A 20,845-nucleotide genomic window follows, 5' to 3' on the forward strand; every position below is an offset into this window, starting at 1 on the left:
GACACTTTTTCCCTATTGTGTTGTCAATGTTAAACGAATTGTATCCTGACAAGACGAATAGAAATAAGATATACAATTTTTGTACATTTTTATTTTCTCTGACTTTTTTTCCTACTGTGTTGCATAAAATATTAAACTAATTTTGTGTCTTAAGATAATTCATATAAATTCAAGTCAAAGTCAATAAATTCAAGACTCTTGACAGGACGAATAAAATAACATACAATTTTGTGCAGACTACACTTTTTGTTAGCCTCTCTCTCTTTCTTACAGTAGCGGAAATTTAAATGTGAGATTCTGGCAACGAGATCTAAATTTAGCGGGAACGGTCGGGTTGGGAAGAAAATTTTGTGGACAATAAAGACATAGTCTACTCTACATGTGGATTATTGTGATGTTTTTATCAGCTGTTTGAACTCGGCACTCATTCACTGCAGAGGATCCACTGGTGATGTAATGCTAAAATTCTCCAAACTGTTCTGGTGAAGAAACAAACTCATCTACATCTTGGATGGCCTGAGGGTGAGTAGTACATTTTCATTTTTGGGAGAACAAGTCAGATATTGTTCTTAAAAAAATGGAATATGTTATATGATTTTTATTCTTCAGAAAAACAAAAATATGTGCAGAAACATGGGGGAAGTCGTGGCCTAATGGTTAGAGAGTCAGACTCGTAACCCAAAGGTTGGGGGTTCGAGTCTCGTACCGGCAGGGATTGTAGGTGGGGGGAGTGAATGTACAGCGCTCTCTCCCACCTTCAATACCACGACTGAGGTGCCCTTGAGCAAGGCACCGAACCCCCAACTGCTCCCCGGGCGCCGCAGCAAAAAATGGCTGCCCACTGCTCCGGGTGTGTGTTCACGGTGTGTGTGTGTGCACTTTGGATGGGATAAATGCAGAGCACTAATTCCAAGTATGGGTCACGTCACTTGTCACTCACACTTGTCACTTCAAAAAAGCACATTCTTATTAATGTAAGTTGCGAAATTGCTAAGTAACTTGTAGCATTAAAAAGCCTACAAGTTAGGTTTATGAACTATATTACTTGGCAGAACATTTGTTTTGTCTGATATATTAATATCCATAATTTATTTATTTTTATTGCACAAAACACCAGGTACAATTATTAAAGAGGCCCATATTGATTTATTTTGTCTTTAATGCATAGGTAAAGCCAGAGTTTGCGATGTATTGAACCGCAGCACTCCTGGAGCACTTGTGCACTTGATTTAAATGATTTATTGGGTAGTTGGTTGTTTTATAGTACCTGCGTACTCAGGGAAGCAGATGGTCAAGGGGCTGTGTGTGATCTTCTGCTCAAACAGATCCTTCTTGTTGAGGAACAGGATGATGGAGGTCTCGGTGAACCACTTGTTGTTGCAGATGCTGTCGAAGAGTTTCATACTCTCGTGCATTCGATTCTGTAGTGGAATTAAGAAATGGGTCAGTATTCAGGAACTTGGCCTGTTCTGATGAATGACAGCTTGAACTGTGACGCAACTACACTACTGTTCAAAAGTTTGGGGTCAGTAAGATTTTTTTCTTACTTTTTTCAGCAAGGATGCATTAAACTGATCAAAAGTGACAGTAAAGACCTTTCAGTGTTACAAAAGATGTCTATTTCAAATAAATGCTATTATTTTGAACTTTCTGTTCATCAAAGAATTCTGAAAAAGTCCAGCCTCTTTAATTCTTAGTGTTATAGATTGTGAATTATCAACTAATCTGGGGTAAAGAGGGTCTAAGAGGGTCTCACCATTTCTTCGTCCTCAGCCAGCACCAGGTCATACGCGCTCATGGCCACACAGAAGATAATGGCCGTCACCCCTTCAAAACAGTGGATCCACTTCTTTCTCTCTGAACGTTGACCGCCGACATCAAACATCCTACATAGAGAGAGCAGACCCATATAAATGGTCAGCAGTATGAACAGACATATCTTAAAAAAATTAATATCAAGGAGAAAAATGCCCTGAACAACTAACAAAGCAGGACAGATCATATGATCAGCCAAACAAGCTTATTTAATTTGACACAAATGCAATAAAGATGTAAATAGGCAAAAGAACAGTGTTTAATATATCATACTGCCTTAAAGGAATAGTTTTGTCATCATTTTCTGTCATGTCAATCCAAATACATAGAGATTTCATCCATAAATCGTCAAAAAACCCCCCCAAAAAACCATGGTCCTTCCGACATGCCTTAACAGCAGCACACAAGTTGGAATATGTTATGGCAGAGAGGAAGATTATAGCAAACGATAACTTCTATTTCAGTCAGTTCCTTACTAAAACTTATCGTACTGGCTTAAAACACTTACAAAATCATTTAAAAATATAAGGTACAAGGTGTATGGACCTTTTCTATGATGCTTTTTTTTTCCTATGTGGGGCTTTCACAGTCCCTGATCATTATAAAATATATATTTGTATTATAATAAATGTAATATGTGTATTCTTTATGAAAAAGAGAAGTTTGGACAATCTTCAAACATTTTTCTTAACCTATTTCTAAAGATTTAGAAGAAATAAATAAAAATAAAAATAAAAGAAAGTCACATGGGTTAGAAAAGGCCTGAGGATGAGTATGTAATGACAACATTACTCATTTCACGTCATTTACAGTTGACTAGTTTCCACAAATCATATTTTCCCCGGAGTTTGTTTTTGTCTACTGGAAATTTGTGGGAAATTTTTAATGCAGAATAGTTAAGTTGCTGACTCTGTATTAGTGAGAGATTTACTATGCCCCTTCTTCTTTAGGTCTGGACGTTTATTTGTGTCACTGGCATCTGTTGACCTTTGAGTCCGTGCTTTGTTTCTATGGTAATGGAGGGGTTGAAAGTAGGATGGATGAGACAGGGTGGGAGGATGGAAGAGCTGGGGCTTCCTGTCTATTGCAGGAGTCATTCATTTCTGCCCGTCACACACTTGTCTCTATAACCATGTCGACCTGGAAAAGACGTCATTGGCATTTCTAGGAAATTCCGTAATTATCTTCCCTCTTATGTGGCATATGCTTTTTTACACATGATACATAACATGATTTACAAAACATTAAATAAAGTAATAGTATCTTGGAAAGCTAGCTTGTGTTTGATCTTTTTAAAGGTTGGGCTGACATTTCTTCTGTAGATTAAAGCAGACACATTCAAAGAGAATCATTCCAGACCTGTTAAAGCAGCACTATGTAACTTTTGGCGCTCTAGCGGTTAATAAACAGAACTGCACACATCCCGCGGAACCACAACTTGGCACAGCACAGCATCTTATTGTCTTCAGAGCCATCTTTATAATTTGATTTCTGCTTAGACCTGCGTTTGCCTCTCTCGTGATTTACACTGTATGCATGAATCGGTGGGTGGGGCTAAACAGACAGTGATGTAGAAGCAGGCGTTGATCTTCTGCGGAGGCGGGGTTAAGCCACAATATAACGTCATGAAGTGGCACACTCCACAACCTGTTGTTTTGGCAGACTGGCTTCAGTATAAGCTGTTTTTAGGCTAACAAGAACGTTTAGAGTTCTGGAACTTACAGGATATTTTTAATAGTACAATGAGCTCTTAAATGTCAAAAGATCAAGGGAATTTTTCAGTTCATGACCCCTTTAATGGCTACCACACCAACAGAAAAAGCAGTGTAAAACATTTACAGAAGCCACATAAGTTTTTACACACTACCGCTCCAAGGCTTAAGGTCTTTATGATTTGTTAATGTTTTTGAAAGCAGTCTCTCACGATCACCAAGGCTGAATTTATTTGATCAAAACTACAGTAAAAACAATATTGACATTTTTTTTTACAATTTACATCTTTCTATTTGAATATATTTTCAAATGTAATTTATTCCTGTGATGCAAAGCTGAATTTTCAGCATCATTACTCCAGTCTTCAGTGTCACATGATCCTTCAGAAATAATTTTAATATGCTGATTTGATGCTCAAAAAACATTTCTTGTTATTATCAATGTTGAAAACAGTTGTGGTGCTTAATATTTTTGTGGAGACCATGATACATTATTTTCAGGATTCTTTGATGAATATGAAATTCAAGTCTATGTGAGGGCTTTCCATTTTTATTCATTGTTTTTATTATGAGCTAATTATAATTTCTATAGTCTGCATCTCTCCTCAATAAGGTTTTGCTATTCTTTTCAATACAGTCATCTTAGCCTCTGTTTTGAGGGTGGGGAAGGAGTGGCTGCCTCTGTAAAACCACACTTCTTTCCACCCACCCACACACAGGCTATAAACCCTCTCACATAAACATCTGCAGAATCCAGCAAACACAACTAAATACTATAAAAACTAAGATTAGCACTCCCTCTATCCTTCCATAATCTCTTTTCCCACCAGCAAATGACATCATCATTCATTTCCTAATTCAAGACCAAATCGACCGTGATCCCCTGTGAGGGAACGCTCCGCCTAACCCTGATTGATTCTGAGTGTATCAAGCATGGGAAAATTCATGGAAATCCTGACCCAGGCCAACCCTCCATTTAACAGCAATTGGTTTCTCAACGGACCGTAAACTGTTCGTCTGCTCGCTTTGACGTATCGATCTGATCCTGCCTACTCTCATCACACATTTTCATCTTTCAGTCCCTTTTAAATTTAAAGGCACTCTTGAGTAAGTTCCAGTTTTGTTTTGGCCCTCATTTAGAGAGGCACTTATAATATTTTGATCTAAAGCAGAGCGGTTTTGGTGTCTATAAAAAAAAACGTTAAATATTTGAAAATGTGTTAAGAAAAATTTCTTTCTTTCTGCCCAATAACGGAGAGAGAACTCACTATGCAGCGGAGTCGTTGAGCTGGTACTCTCTGGCGCGGGTGAAGCAGCCCTGTACCCCTCCATCAGCCCACAGTCTGGTGACAACATTGGCCAGATCATCTGGCAGGATGCCCTGTTCCTCTGCCGCCCCGGCCAGGGCAAACAACTGACGTGCATCATCCTATAAAATAAAGGAATAAACAGATCCATTTGAAAAATAACGCACGTTAACACATAGTACACAGAAACGAACATACTTATATGCATCATATGCAAAAGAATTAGGAGTCCGAGGCAGGTTTATTAAGTCTAACCAATTTCCAATGTGAACCAATGTGAACATATTACCTCACAGCAGCTGGAAAGTGAGTCAGCAGAACTTTCTGCACATTAATCACAACTAAATTTTTATATTTTTAATTATTATATTTTTAAGTCCACTAACCCATGCTAAGCACTGATTTTTTTATTTATTCTTTTAATAACTGTAATCTATCCATCCATCCATGTATATACATATAATTTGACCCATGTGTCCACAAATCCATATGCAAAACTGATTTTATTTCCTCTTTTAATCACTACAGATATATTTATAAAATTAAAAACTAATATATATTTGAATAAAAAACAATAAGAATAATAATGATAAAAGTAACAATAATAGATTATTATTTTTGTTGTTGTAATTTCTGGTTGAACATTGTTTAAACCCCAAAATGGCAGCACTTGTTAGTAGACCTGATATTAATAACTGATTGAGTCAGGTAAAAATAAATATTGACTGTCCATTTGCATTATCTATACATCCATTATCATGAGGACAGACTGGTTGTATGGTGGCATTCTGGGAGGAGGGATATTCTTGTGGTTGTTGCTGTGTGTGCACGTGTGTGTGTACTATGTGGGGGTTACTTCACATTACTCCAGAGATTCATTTGCCAGACAGGTCAAAAGTGCAACATACAAATGTGAGCTATGCATCCCGAGAGAAAAATGGAGAGGGGGAGAAGGAGCCTATGACTAGCTCCCACCTCGAGATTCTACTATCACATCTCAGACTGGCGTCTCGATCCGTTTGATGAGTGTCTTTGCAGCCTGTCTGTCTGTCTGTCTCCCACATGCTTCCCTCTGTGCTTCTCTCAGAGCTACAAAAATAACCGTCTACCTACATATTGGTCTCTCTCCTCCCAGAGTACATGTTGTAGGAATGGAGCCTCACACCAAACCCCTCCCACCACGGAGCTGATCTAGGTCACAAGAAGTCAACCCTGGGGCGGAACATGGGAGCCATGAGTAGAAAGTGATGGGCTGAGAGACGTGTGACACAACTGACCCCGTGCTTCTAGGAGACGTGATGAACTCTTAAACTGTGTGCTACTGTAGATTGCAGACATCGTACAGGTGAAACGACACCGTGTTTCACAATTTAAGAAGTTAAATAGCTTGCAAATTCAAGGAATGCTTGAAAATCTTTCGAAACAGGAATCCTATAGGTTCTTTTACTCGGTGGTGGAAAAAAGCCAACAGATATGAACAGAGAGAAGAAAGGATGGTTACAGGTCTTTTAAAAGATTTATGGTCTTAAGAGAAGAGAGAGAGCAATAGAGAGAGAGAGAAAATGAGGAGATAGAGCAATCAGCCCCATGGGATGCGGTTTTCCACATATCTAAAGCACACTGCTCAAACTGTGACATATGGCTAACACATGCACTCACTCATACTATTTAAAAGGTACACAGTCCAATGGAACACTTCCTGTCTTACACACAGCACTGTGCACTCAATGTTTTTAAAGAAAGTTAAGGGGTAACAGGATCAAATCAAATATAGGGATGGTCAAGATGGTGATTTGTGAGGTCCACTAGTGTATTCAGACATTTAACCTGTATTTTTTTTTTTTATATATATATAAATGGATAAATGTTTCTACTACATTACAGAAATCAGCAAGGTCTGCAGGGCTGCATGATTTGGGGGAAAAAATTCTAATTGCAATCTTTCCTGATACAAACTGTAAAAAAAGCTCCAGGTTTGCTATGCTTGTTTTTGCAGGGCTGCACAATTTGGCCAAATGGTGGTTATGTATCAATATGACTACAAAGTAATTCTTATTATTTGATTTATGTTTAATAAGAAGAATTTTTATTATTATTATTAAATAAAAATATTTAACAATAAGAAATATTACTAATGTAATATTTCACTGTAAAATAATTGTCATTATTAATAAATACAATTATTAAAAAATATTAGTACTCTAAATATTACTTCGTTACTTTCACTGTAAAAATGAGCAACTAAAAAATATAATATTTATAATAATTTTATTTTAGAGTAAAATTACAATACTAATATTTATAGCGGTCTTCAATTTTAAACATTAAACCAAGCTTTTATTTTGACGGAGACCTGCAGGGAGCCAACAGTCAGCTTAACACAAATTAGCATAAACAATTAGGGATGTAACGATTCACCGCGAGCGGGTTAAAAATCGATACAAATATGTGATGATTCAAATCGGTTGAGATGTTAAACGAATTGCGATACAGTTATCAGAAATCATTAAAAATTAGGACTTTATATGAATGTATCTCTGAGGGGAACTGACTGTATTTGGAAAAGTTTAGATCATATTTTCTTTTCATCTCGTCTCTGTATAATGCATATTAAAGCAGCGTTTATAAGTGCTGCGCTGCTTTGTTGACGGCGGTAACCAAAGAAACGCTGTATCAGTGCTGTTCCAGAAGCGCCTCCTGCTGGCAGAGTGAATCTGCGTCTCATTCAGAGCTTCTGCTGTTTGTTTCGTGCAGATGTTTTATGTAGTATAGTTTCAGAAAACTAAAGTCAGAGCATTCTGTTTTTGTTTTAAAATTTCAAATTATACAATCTAATTTAGATGTAAAAAAAAAAAAAAAAAACCTGCTCATGCTGCATGTATTCAGCATCTTTGTTTGGATTGTGGTTCAAATGCCGTGGTTGGCCTCTAATTTTGAATGGAAAGAGCACAGGCAAAGCTTTTGTTTATATGAAGAGGTTTTTTGTCTTATTTATTTGATTAGATTTGGGGTTTGTTTTAAATTTTCAATTTAGTTTTGTTATTTGACATATTTCTGTTTCACAAAGAAATGTGCAGCATTTTGTCCAAGCAATAATAAAAGGACACATTTTCATTTATACTTTGTCTTAAATCTAATTTTGTTTAAAAAAATAAAAAATTGTGAGAAAATCAAATCGTGAAATCAGTATCGTGAATCGAATCGTGAGTTGAGTGAATCGTTACATCCCTATAAACAATGTCAAAATTGATCTGTGTATTAAGTCTTGCAGTATAAATGCAGACTACACAGTCTACACGGCTAATGTTTTCATGTATTATTTTATAATAATTATTATTAGCATTAATAATTCATAACTAATTTAATTTTGTATTTTTATTTTCATATAGTTAAATAAAAAGTTAAAAAGTTTTTGCTATGGTATCAAACTACCATAGAGAAACAAAAAAAAATTTGTTGGTATTGGTAATGACAACTGACACCAATATTGGCTTATATGTTTTCCAATTTAATTATTAAAGCAGTATAAAATTGATTCTGGACATCATTACGTTTTTACCAGGCAGCCCTCTGACACCCTTGATAAACAGCTCAGAAATGCTTCTGACTGGTTTTTGGTGGGCATGACCCTGATCTAGCTTAATTACACAGGGTTTTCCTAACACAGACTAGTTATTGAGATGACCCACTGACTTATTAGTTATCAGTTTTGCACATCCTTCATCAAATGCCTCATAAACGAGAACGAGAGACACTTGAGGAATGTCTCTAACATATCTCGCTCTCACTAATTAAATGTGATGGAGAGATGTTGTTAGCCTCTCTAACAGCACTTTACAGCTCTATTCCCAGAGCAGAGACACAATCATCCATCTCTCCCGTCACCCGTCTAATTAAACTGCTGCTGCACACTGAAAATAAACCGCCTGTGTTGGTTTAAAGGAGCCATATTCTTCACTTCATTCTCTGCTTTTTTTTAAGATGCTGTGACAAGTTGAAAGAAGTTTGACTTTTAATAACACATCTCAAGTCTCCTGCGTCCTACTTCCTTCCATTTAGTCAGCGTTAACCCTGTACATTCACTGTAAATCTGGTTTAACATCATGGATTCTGCTATACAGCGAGGATAAATTTGTGCTGATAGATATCAGAGTTTCTCCAGAGCCTCAGGTGGATCAGATGCGCTGAACATACTGTTGCCTTCAGGCTGTTCTCTTGAGATCCTAGCTAGAAAGCTAACACTCTCACTTCCTCATTCTATTTTTTCCCCTTCTTTTACACTTAATCTTCCCATCTCTTGCAGGTTTAAAATGTATTAGAATAAATAAAACAGTTATTTTAAAATGTAATAATATTCACAATATTATAGTTTTTACTGTATTTTTGCTCAAATAAATGCAGCCTTGGTGAGCATACGAGACTTCCTTCAAAAACCTTTTTAAAAATCTTACAGACGCCAAACTTTTAAACGGTAGTGTCGTACAAAAGTAAGACTAGTCACAGTGCTGTGCCGACCAGACTTGCCAACAGTCAGACGTCTGGCTTTGTGACGAGGGAAGGATCATCAGAGGCTGGTGGGCCTCTGAGATAATCCGAGTGTGTGTGTAAAACTGTAGAGAGGATGTGTGTGTGCTTTATTTGCTAAGGGAACACTGTGTGTACTCACCGCTCTGGCACTGTCCTCATATTCGATCTTGAGGTTGCTCATGGCTTTAATGATGGCCATGATGGACTGGATGGTGTTACTGTAGACCACCGCTCGATACTGCTTGCACTCTTCCTCTGAGTAGCCATCCTCATGGATAATCCTGCAGAACGGACACACAGATGATCAATCGATCAGTGTTGTATGGGATAGTTAGCCCTCTTTAAATTTTAATTTGTATGTTTTAATGTGCTTTATATATATATATATATATTAAAAAGTTTGGGGTCAGTAAAACATTTTTTTTAGAAAGAAATTAATATTTTCATTTAGCAATAGTGCATTAAATATCAAAATGACAGTAAAACCTTTTACATTGTTAAAAAAATATTTCAACTAAATACTGTTAAATACTTTCTATTATGAAAAACAATATTATAACATTATATTTATCTAATATAATATATAATATTTAAACAATATTATGATTTTACTGTTGCTGTTTTTTTCCTATTTGGATCAAATAAATGCAGACTTGGTGAGCATAAGGGACTTCTTTTAAAATCATTAAAAATATTACCAACCCCAAACTAAATAATAAATGAAAATATAAATCTAAATAAATATTAATGTTACATTTCACCAGCAAAAGCTAATATAAACAAACAAAAAATAAATAAATACAAATAAAACAGAGCACAGGTCAGGACAGCAGGGAGTCAGGATGGCACAAAAGATGGAGAGTTAAGAACATTAGGTTTTAAACCAAAGCCTGGCAGAAGTATCCAGATGTAATATAAAATGTATTAATATCTACAGGCTTTTGCAGTGGATGGAACTTAGCCACTGAATTGATTTGAAGTGCTGGTGGGAATTGTCTTGTGGTTCACAAAGAAATGTGCAGCATTTTGTCCAAGCAATAATAAAAGGACACATTTTCATTTATACTTTGTCTTAAATCTAATTTTGTTTAAAAAAATAAAAAATTGTGAGAAAATCAAATCGTGAAATCAGTATCGTGAATCGAATCGTGAGTTGAGTGAATCGTTACATCCCTATAAACAATGTCAAAATTGATCTGTGTATTAAGTCTTGCAGTATAAATGCAGACTACACAGTCTACACGGCTAATGTTTTCATGTATTATTTTATAATAATTATTATTAGCATTAATAATTCATAACTAATTTAATTTTGTATTTTTATTTTCATATAGTTAAATAAAAAGTTAAAAAGTTTTTGCTATGGTATCAAACTACCATAGAGAAACAAAAAAAAATTTGTTGGTATTGGTAATGACAACTGACACCAATATTGGCTTATATGTTTTCCAATTTAATTATTAAAGCAGTATAAAATTGATTCTGGACATCATTACGTTTTTACCAGGCAGCCCTCTGACACCCTTGATAAACAGCTCAGAAATGCTTCTGACTGGTTTTTGGTGGGCATGACCCTGATCTAGCTTAATTACACAGGGTTTTCCTAACACAGACTAGTTATTGAGATGACCCACTGACTTATTAGTTATCAGTTTTGCACATCCTTCATCAAATGCCTCATAAACGAGAACGAGAGACACTTGAGGAATGTCTCTAACATATCTCGCTCTCACTAATTAAATGTGATGGAGAGATGTTGTTAGCCTCTCTAACAGCACTTTACAGCTCTATTCCCAGAGCAGAGACACAATCATCCATCTCTCCCGTCACCCGTCTAATTAAACTGCTGCTGCACACTGAAAATAAACCGCCTGTGTTGGTTTAAAGGAGCCATATTCTTCACTTCATTCTCTGCTTTTTTTTAAGATGCTGTGACAAGTTGAAAGAAGTTTGACTTTTAATAACACATCTCAAGTCTCCTGCGTCCTACTTCCTTCCATTTAGTCAGCGTTAACCCTGTACATTCACTGTAAATCTGGTTTAACATCATGGATTCTGCTATACAGCGAGGATAAATTTGTGCTGATAGATATCAGAGTTTCTCCAGAGCCTCAGGTGGATCAGATGCGCTGAACATACTGTTGCCTTCAGGCTGTTCTCTTGAGATCCTAGCTAGAAAGCTAACACTCTCACTTCCTCATTCTATTTTTTCCCCTTCTTTTACACTTAATCTTCCCATCTCTTGCAGGTTTAAAATGTATTAGAATAAATAAAACAGTTATTTTAAAATGTAATAATATTCACAATATTATAGTTTTTACTGTATTTTTGCTCAAATAAATGCAGCCTTGGTGAGCATACGAGACTTCCTTCAAAAACCTTTTTAAAAATCTTACAGACGCCAAACTTTTAAACGGTAGTGTCGTACAAAAGTAAGACTAGTCACAGTGCTGTGCCGACCAGACTTGCCAACAGTCAGACGTCTGGCTTTGTGACGAGGGAAGGATCATCAGAGGCTGGTGGGCCTCTGAGATAATCCGAGTGTGTGTGTAAAACTGTAGAGAGGATGTGTGTGTGCTTTATTTGCTAAGGGAACACTGTGTGTACTCACCGCTCTGGCACTGTCCTCATATTCGATCTTGAGGTTGCTCATGGCTTTAATGATGGCCATGATGGACTGGATGGTGTTACTGTAGACCACCGCTCGATACTGCTTGCACTCTTCCTCTGAGTAGCCATCCTCATGGATAATCCTGCAGAACGGACACACAGATGATCAATCGATCAGTGTTGTATGGGATAGTTAGCCCTCTTTAAATTTTAATTTGTATGTTTTAATGTGCTTTATATATATATATATATATTAAAAAGTTTGGGGTCAGTAAAACATTTTTTTTAGAAAGAAATTAATATTTTCATTTAGCAATAGTGCATTAAATATCAAAATGACAGTAAAACCTTTTACATTGTTAAAAAAATATTTCAACTAAATACTGTTAAATACTTTCTATTATGAAAAACAATATTATAACATTATATTTATCTAATATAATATATAATATTTAAACAATATTATGATTTTACTGTTGCTGTTTTTTTCCTATTTGGATCAAATAAATGCAGACTTGGTGAGCATAAGGGACTTCTTTTAAAATCATTAAAAATATTACCAACCCCAAACTAAATAATAAATGAAAATATAAATCTAAATAAATATTAATGTTACATTTCACCAGCAAAAGCTAATATAAACAAACAAAAAATAAATAAATACAAATAAAACAGAGCACAGGTCAGGACAGCAGGGAGTCAGGATGGCACAAAAGATGGAGAGTTAAGAACATTAGGTTTTAAACCAAAGCCTGGCAGAAGTATCCAGATGTAATATAAAATGTATTAATATCTACAGGCTTTTGCAGTGGATGGAACTTAGCCACTGAATTGATTTGAAGTGCTGGTGGGAATTGTCTTGTGGATCTTGTCAGACTGCAAATCTATGGAGATTTTTTTTAATACAGTCAGCTCTGGCTCATGAGGATGGAGGAAACTCTCTATGAGGATAGAACCAGAGAGCCAGTTCACTCACTCAAATAGCATTTAAAACGCCTATAAGGGGAAAATACAGACAACTTTCTCCAATATAACGAAGCACAACTAAATTCTAGAGTAATTTTATAATAATTTAATTATTACAGAATGAATGCTGCGATTGTGCCCCAGATCAGAGTGTGCGTGTTGGGATGCATTCAGTGACGAGGAGGAGTACAAAATATTTTCCATCAGAGTGATTAGAGTGTAAAACTGCTTTGGGAAACAGAGGCGTAAGAAGAACAGCAGAGGTCAAGGTCAGATAAACAGTATTAACTGCTGCCAGGGGCCCGATTACACACACACTTGCACATCCACAGCTGTTTATGTGAGTGTGAGCAAGGAAGACGCATAGGTTACCTACCTAGACAGCATTTTTAGCCACCAGTGTTGCGTTTTTAACATTTATTCAATCGTATGATGCTTAAAAATGCTGTCTAGGTAGGTAACCTGCTTTGAGACGACCTCCATGTGTGAATAAATAAAACAGTTTCATGATTTATTAAGGTCTGAAATGTGTCGGAACGCAAATGAGTGCAATACAAGTACATGTTGCATTCTCAGAGCTGCCACAAGGGGTGCTATTGCAAGAATGAACATAAACTACTTATGTGATCATGTTATGGTGAAATAACCTTGCTGAGCATGTCAAACTAATTCATTAAAGCCAGCATAAAATGGAAATTTCTCATATAACTCGATCTTCCAGTGAAATGATGTTTTGGTGATGTATGCCAAACTTCTTCAAACCTTTTGTCCGCATAAACCTAGTCCCTGCCTTACAAATTGACCTCAAGCTCCAATTCAGATCTGCCTCCATCCAATCAACAACTGAAGGATTGAACTAAGACTCTGCACAGCATTTTTTTTTATTTTTAATAACCTATTTCAGTCAGATATACGTCACGATGTATAAGAAAAAAATCTGAAAAACAACATGTTCAAATTGACAACTGAATGGATTCATTGAAATGAATGATTCTAAACACTAATTAAGACTTGGAGCTCTGGGGTTTGTTTATGAGCATGTGCACTTTGAGTTCATTAACCATTGAAGGGGCAAAAAACTCCCAATGTGCCATATGAATTGATGTGTGTGTGTGTGTGTGTGAGAAAGCAAATTTTGTTTTTTAACATTTTTTCACTATAGAGTTGCAGCTGTTCCCTCTCATATCATCCAGAGAGAGTCTGAAAGAGAGAAGAGAAAACACTGTTCACTCACTTCATCTGTTTTACGATGGTGCTCTTCCCCGATTCTCCAGCACCTGTGACAGAAACACGAAGAAAACAAGGTTATAAAAACAACACACTCATGCACACACACTTCATCTTCAGACAGGAAAGCAAGCTCACAGTCTATGTTTTTTCCCTCCGTCTAGTCAGACTCTTAGTGCTAATGCCCACCCTGTAGCAGTGTGTGTGTGTGTGTGTAGCCTATACTTCCAGTAACTCAAGCTTTGCTGACTTAGCGGACGATCTTCAGCGTTCCATTCTCTCCCAGACCCGGTGTTTATCAAGTTTGGCCTTTAATGGAGATGTCTGCGTGCTTCACAAACAGGAAACGGAGCCTTATCAGAGTAATTTCCACAGGCCAGCAGGGGCACGCTACTCATTTGACATAACTCCCTCATTTGAACATTATATAAACACAAAACATAACGGCCATACACTAGAATCAACAAGCTCCCACAAGCACCTCCCACAACAAGCTCCCACAAGCACCTTCTAACATCTCAAAAACAAACATCTACGCGTCACAAAGACATATCTGATACGGACTGGCACATTTGCGCTCTGGAGAGCTTGTTTGTGTCACGTGACGTGCAGCTCTGAGATGTAGCGCTGCCCCCCCCGGCCCTCTTACACAACTCTAAACACACACAGATTACACTGCAAACCGAGCAGAAAACTGCCCTCACACTCGAAATGGTATTCGAAGATGCACAAAAAGAGGAAAGCCTAAAAAAAGATAAAGAAAAGTAAAGAAAGCCTCTGTGTGTGTCAAAAGCGGAGTTCAAAATCACAGTGTTAGCACACCTGTCAACGTGCTACACGCTCACACCCACTTACTCTACGTGAAGAGACGACTTCACACTTGAGCAGCTGCTGTCAACACCTAAAACATGCAAAATCAGATCTCCCACATCTTACGGACATGGCAGCCGTTCTGACTTCAGTCACGCATCAATTTGTGGCTTTCATTTGAGAGATTTTTCTACTGCACGTTTAGAAAGTTAGTGTTAAGGGCTGTTCAAACCAAGGATTGTAACTATAATAGGGCCTTATGAAATCTGTTTTTTTTCCCTCAAATTCCATTTTATTCTTTACCAAATTCTTTTTTATTTTTTATTTTTCTGGATTCCAATTTAATGGTTGAATTAAAATTTAATAATCAAAAAGCATTTCGAATTAATTGAATTAATAAAACTTTAACAATGTGATGATTTATGATTAATGATTATTCTAATGATTACTGTAATTGTAAAGATTTAATACAAACTTATGATCGAAAATAGTGGTTACCAAATGAAGGCATAAAACATTAACAAATTTTAAAACTTTTAAAATCTAATCAAATGAAAACTTTAACATTTCAGTTTATTGTTTGGCAAACAAAGTGCTGCACAACAGAGGTTTACAGTTCAAATTAAAACTGTGTGATGTGTTAAAATTGTATGATATTCTTTAAAAACAAGGTTTATTTTATTTCAGAATAATTGTATTATTACTACTACTACTTTGAGAAGTACACTCTTCTGTACAATAGTAATATATTACATAGGCCCTACTATAACAGTAACTATAACACGTATAATATAAAAGATGTTTTGAAGAATGTTGGTAACCTAACAGTTGCTGGTAGCCATTGACTTCCATACAATTTTTGTTTTCCATAGTATGGAAGTCATAAACAACTCAATCAAACTCCATCTGACTTTAAAAAGCTTGAGCATTTAAAAATGCTGACGACAAAACTGCAGTGCACGCTTACAGTTTAAACAATTAAATAAAACAATAAACAATTTTATCGTCTGTTGGTATGGACACTAATATAGTTATTGTTATACTTCGCAAACTTGTATTGTTCCCAATCCCTTAGAGGAGTTTACAGTTCAAATTAAAACTGTGTGATGTGTTAAAATTGTATGATATTCTTTAAAAACAAGGTTTATTTTATTTCAGAATAATTGTATTATTATTACTACTACTACTTTGAGAAGTACACTCTTCTGTACAATAGTAATATATTATATAGGCCCTACTATAACAGTAACTATAACACATATAATATAAAAGATGTTTTGAAGAATGTTGGTAACCTAACAGTTGCTGGTAGCCATTGACTTCCATACAATTTTTGTTTTCCATAGTATGGAAGTCATCAACAACTCAATCAAACTCCATCTGACTTTAAAGAGCTTGAGCATTTAAAAATGCTGACGACAAAACTGCAGTGCACGCTTACAGTTTAAACAATTAAATAAAACAATAAACAATTTTATCGTCTGTTGGTATGGACACTAATATAGTTATTGTTATACTTCGCAAACTTGTATTGTTCCCAATCCCTTAGAGGACAGACAAGAGACGGGACGGCCCGCATGGGAAAATGAATGCCTGTATGAGTCAACGTGTCTATTGTGTATTAGTGTTCACACTTCTAGCGATGTGCACCTGCAGGATGTGGCCGTGTATGTTTTAGTTGTTGTCTGTGAATAAAACATTGGGCATTGGCGGGATTTCCACAGAACGTGTTTTAAACCATAACAAAAGACAAAAGGTCGTCACATGAGCAGCAGTCAATTGAACAGTAGTTCTGGATGGAGTACCAGAAAAAACTCTCTTAAAGAATCTGAAAAGAGCTACACAGAAGCAAACTACATGTCTTTGATTTATCCAATTACAGTTTATAGATTGTTTGCAGGGCCTCAGAACTGAAATTTGTGAGCCATCTCCTACAAAACAAATTTTCAAAATTAACATTACCAGCGACTTCACTGGGACGGCAGTCGGTATCGGCATAAAATAAATAAATAAAAATAATAATAAAATTAAATAAATAACCAGGATTTGCATTTTTTTTTTGAGACGCAGGATAATAATTTTCATATGACATTATGGTGATTCCAATAAATGATATTGAAATTAGTTTTTCCTATATAAATACAAATAAAGCTAATGCACGATAAAAATTATTTTGAGATTTTATTGAACTATTAGGGCTCAGATGAAAATAAAGCTAATATAAAGCAAAAAGAGTGGAATTAAGATGCACAATCAATCAATAAATCAACAAATAGGCTAAATAAGTAAATACAAAAAAATTTATATATATTTTTTAAATTTCATGTTAACTTTGAACCCAGACAGACTCTAGGTACCTCAGATCTGAGGGCAGGCGTGGGTGTGTAAATGACAACATGGGCTACGCTAATGAGAGGTGCACCAATACAGTACAGCGATGTGCCAGTGAGCTCAGGTGTGCACTCCTGATCTGGGGCCGGTTTGTCTGGCTGAGGTTCACAGTTTTTGTGGTCATAATGGTCGGAGGCACACAGGTTCACAGTGGAGACGAGAATAATTTGGTTTTGTTGCTGCAGCTGCGACCCAGGTTACCACAGTACACATCTGTCTCTGTCCAATCTGCCGGTCTTATTTTCTAGCTTGGCCATCACTTAACCAGTTTTACGGTCTCTCAACTGCATTATGAAATAACAAGAAAGTAATTTACTTATTTAAAAGGCTGAGATCATGCGTGTGATCCATCTAATCACATTCAAACAGACTTAAGTTCTTGCTCTCGCTCTCTCACTTCATCCGTCCTCTGGGTTTTTGTATTCACTGCTCCAGCAGACAGACTTGGCCACAGCTCTCCACCGTTAGTGGTGCGGTTGGCTAAGCATTAGCTCCTTTTTCTGCTCAAATTCTAGGAATCTCCAGGCTTTCACAAGCAGAGCGTGATCTCTCTGACTGTTCACTTAATAAATTCATCTCCCTTTTCTTCTGCTCTAGTGTTCACAGGCTAGTCTAATAGCAATGCTGGACTAACATAACATAACAAAAAATTAAGATTAAATTATTACAAATGTGTTAGACCTATGGCGCAGTGCACATGATCAGGTGAAAAAATATTAAAATAAAATAAAAAATTAAATATAATCAGGGAGTCATGATCAAATTCAAAAACAGAGAACAAGCAAATTGGCATTTTAAATAGTTTTATAAGTATAACATATGGTTATAGGGTTAAAATGTATGAATGTGTCAGATTAAATTATTACAAATGTGTTAGACCTATGGCGCAGTGCACATGATCAGGTGAAAAAACATTAAAATAAAATAAAAAATTAAATATAATCAGGGAGTCATGATCAAATTCAAAAACAGAGAACAAGCAAATTGGCATTTTAAATAGTTTTATAAGTATAACATATGGTTATAGGGTTAAAATGTATGAATGTGTCAGAGCTGAGGCACAGCGTAGTCTAAGCATCCTCTAAAACAAAACACAAATGACTGTGTCCTGTTGGGCATAACTACAATCTTGAGAGCTGAAACAAAAGAACAAGCAATTTCCATTAGGATTCTCTGCACAGAGTGATGTTAAATAAACAATACGTCTTACTAAAATTAGTTGTGACCACATCTTGCAATTAATATTGTAGTGAACCATTTCATGGCAATGCAATTGTTAAAAAAAAGGAACAAGAAAAAGCAGCAATTTATGAATTATGCACTCTTTGACATAATACATACAACCACACACTTACAAACCGGATCCTTTAGATTAATGAAGCGAAGGTTTCATAAGTGCTGAACATCCCTGCAGTGCCTCTGGGGTCATTTGTAATATTATTTGCCTGCTAAAACCACCACTGTATAATGAATCAGCAATGACAGAGCTGTTGTGAAAACAGTCAAACACTTTTGGTACGGCTCGTCCAGATCAATGCACCGGCAGAGACCGCAGACTGATGATGCCCCATATTGTGATTGTTTTTATGCCCTCATTTATATCTAGTAAATGGATAAAACTGTCAGCCGTTTATTGGGCTGTCTAAAAAATTTATTTGTCTGCTTATTTATGGCTTTAATTTTCCCCCCAGTTTGGATTATCGCCCTCTGGTCAGATCGATAGGATTTAGAAATGTTGTTCTAAACACGAGTGAGACGAAAGTCCAAATGTGTCACACATTTGTTTGGTGGTTTCACAAGGTAATGCACACATTCGTAATACCTGAAACACCAACACACACCATCCCTCGGTGACGTAGTGAGAAGTTTGTGTGTTCAGTAAATAAGCTTTTATTGGTCTGTGGGCGAGACCTTGACAATACCTTGACAATAAACAGAGATTGTGCACGTCTACAGCTTGGTTGCACCTGCTGGTCAACTGTAACGCACACAAGCTCTGTTCAAAAACCTAGTGAGCAACTTAGAAGGCAGCTGCCTATGTAGGCAGAAAACAACAAAGACAGGATGCTAAAATAGTTCCTAAAAAGGGAATGAATCAGAACGCACTACACAGACAGCATCTTGAAATTAGAACAATTGATTTCAATAGATGTTAACATGTTGCTAAGCTAACAACATAATACTCTAAGAAGGATAAAAATGTATAGCACCCAAGTATCAGGTGAAATTATTACTGATTATATTGTTTTCAACTTTCTATTCATAAAATAATTCTAAAATGTATCATGGTTTCTAGAAAAAAAAATTAAGCAGCACAACTGTTTTCAACATTGATAAGTTTCTTTTGCAATCAAATCAGCATATTAGTATGATTTCTGAAGGATCATGTGACTGAAGACTAATAATAATAACAAGACCTATTAATAGTTAGTTCATATTAAAATAGAAATTTAATTTTTAATTGTAATAATATTTTGCAATATCACTATTTTAACTGCATTTTGACCAAAAAAAAAAGGAGACTTGGTTGACTTTCAAAAACACAAAAACCCAAACTTTTGAATGGTAGTGTATGTTCACATCACATGTATAAAAGTATTTTTTTCCCCCAGCAATTTTAATCTGCCTTGTTCCTTGTGGAACAGCCACCGCTTTGAGGGTGTGAATATGATGCCGTAAAATGCTATCTAGGTAGGTTTTGGAACAGCGCATGCAGTACAAAATGTTGAGGACAATACAAGGTTAGCAAAAGAAACAGGAAAGACAGATGCATCTAGAAACATCCTGAAAAGTTGAAACTATTCTTAACTTGACTCAGCATCTTAAAGCAACCCTCAAAAAACAGTATGAATTGCAAAGTGTTGTGCCAAGACATCTGTATGCATCCAAGAGGGATTTACAGTGCTAACAACGGTCTAACACCAAAAACACAAACTGTCTAAAGCGCTTTAAAAAAAAAAAAAAGTAAAATAAAACAGTTGAAATTAAAGTAAATTAAAAATGATATAAATTAAAATTACATTATTGTTGAACAACTAGTCAAACCACTTCTAGTTTACTATGAATGTGAAAAAGAAAAATAAGATAAAGAAATCTCTAAACTCAAGTGATGTGGTTAATCCAGAATAAGTAAGGCTTTCTGGAAACCACATTAGCATGCATCTAAATCACAGCTTCCACAACATCTCACACATGTGTATTAGTGGATGTGTGATGTAACACTTTGGGAAATGCAGAATAGAAACAAAAGACCCTTTCCTCATCCGACTCCTAAGATGCCAAAGAGTGTCACGTGGCCATTGTCCCAGAGTTCCCCAGTTTCCACCGAAGGAGGGAAATCCATGTCAGTCCCATCCACCTGGGGCCATCCTGCTCCCTATAGCCCTTATGGGGCTACAAATGGTCCGAGTGTGTGTGTGTGTGTGTGTGTGTGTGTGTGTGTGTGTGTGTGTGTGTGTGTGTGTGTGTGCGCGCGTGCGC

At 36.2% G+C, this 20,845-nt stretch overlaps 1 pseudogene; it reads right to left on the minus strand.

Moving 5' to 3' along the window:
* The window catches only part of LOC107718201 (guanine nucleotide-binding protein G(i) subunit alpha-2-like), an 83,491-nt pseudogene that overhangs the window by 3,727 nt on the left and 58,919 nt on the right, over positions 1 to 20,845 (minus strand).

This window comes from Sinocyclocheilus rhinocerous, unplaced genomic scaffold, assembly GCF_001515625.1.
Source record: "Sinocyclocheilus rhinocerous isolate Xijiao unplaced genomic scaffold, SAMN03320098_v1.1 scaffold1111, whole genome shotgun sequence".
Classification (NCBI taxonomy): Eukaryota; Metazoa; Chordata; class Actinopteri; order Cypriniformes; family Cyprinidae; genus Sinocyclocheilus; species Sinocyclocheilus rhinocerous.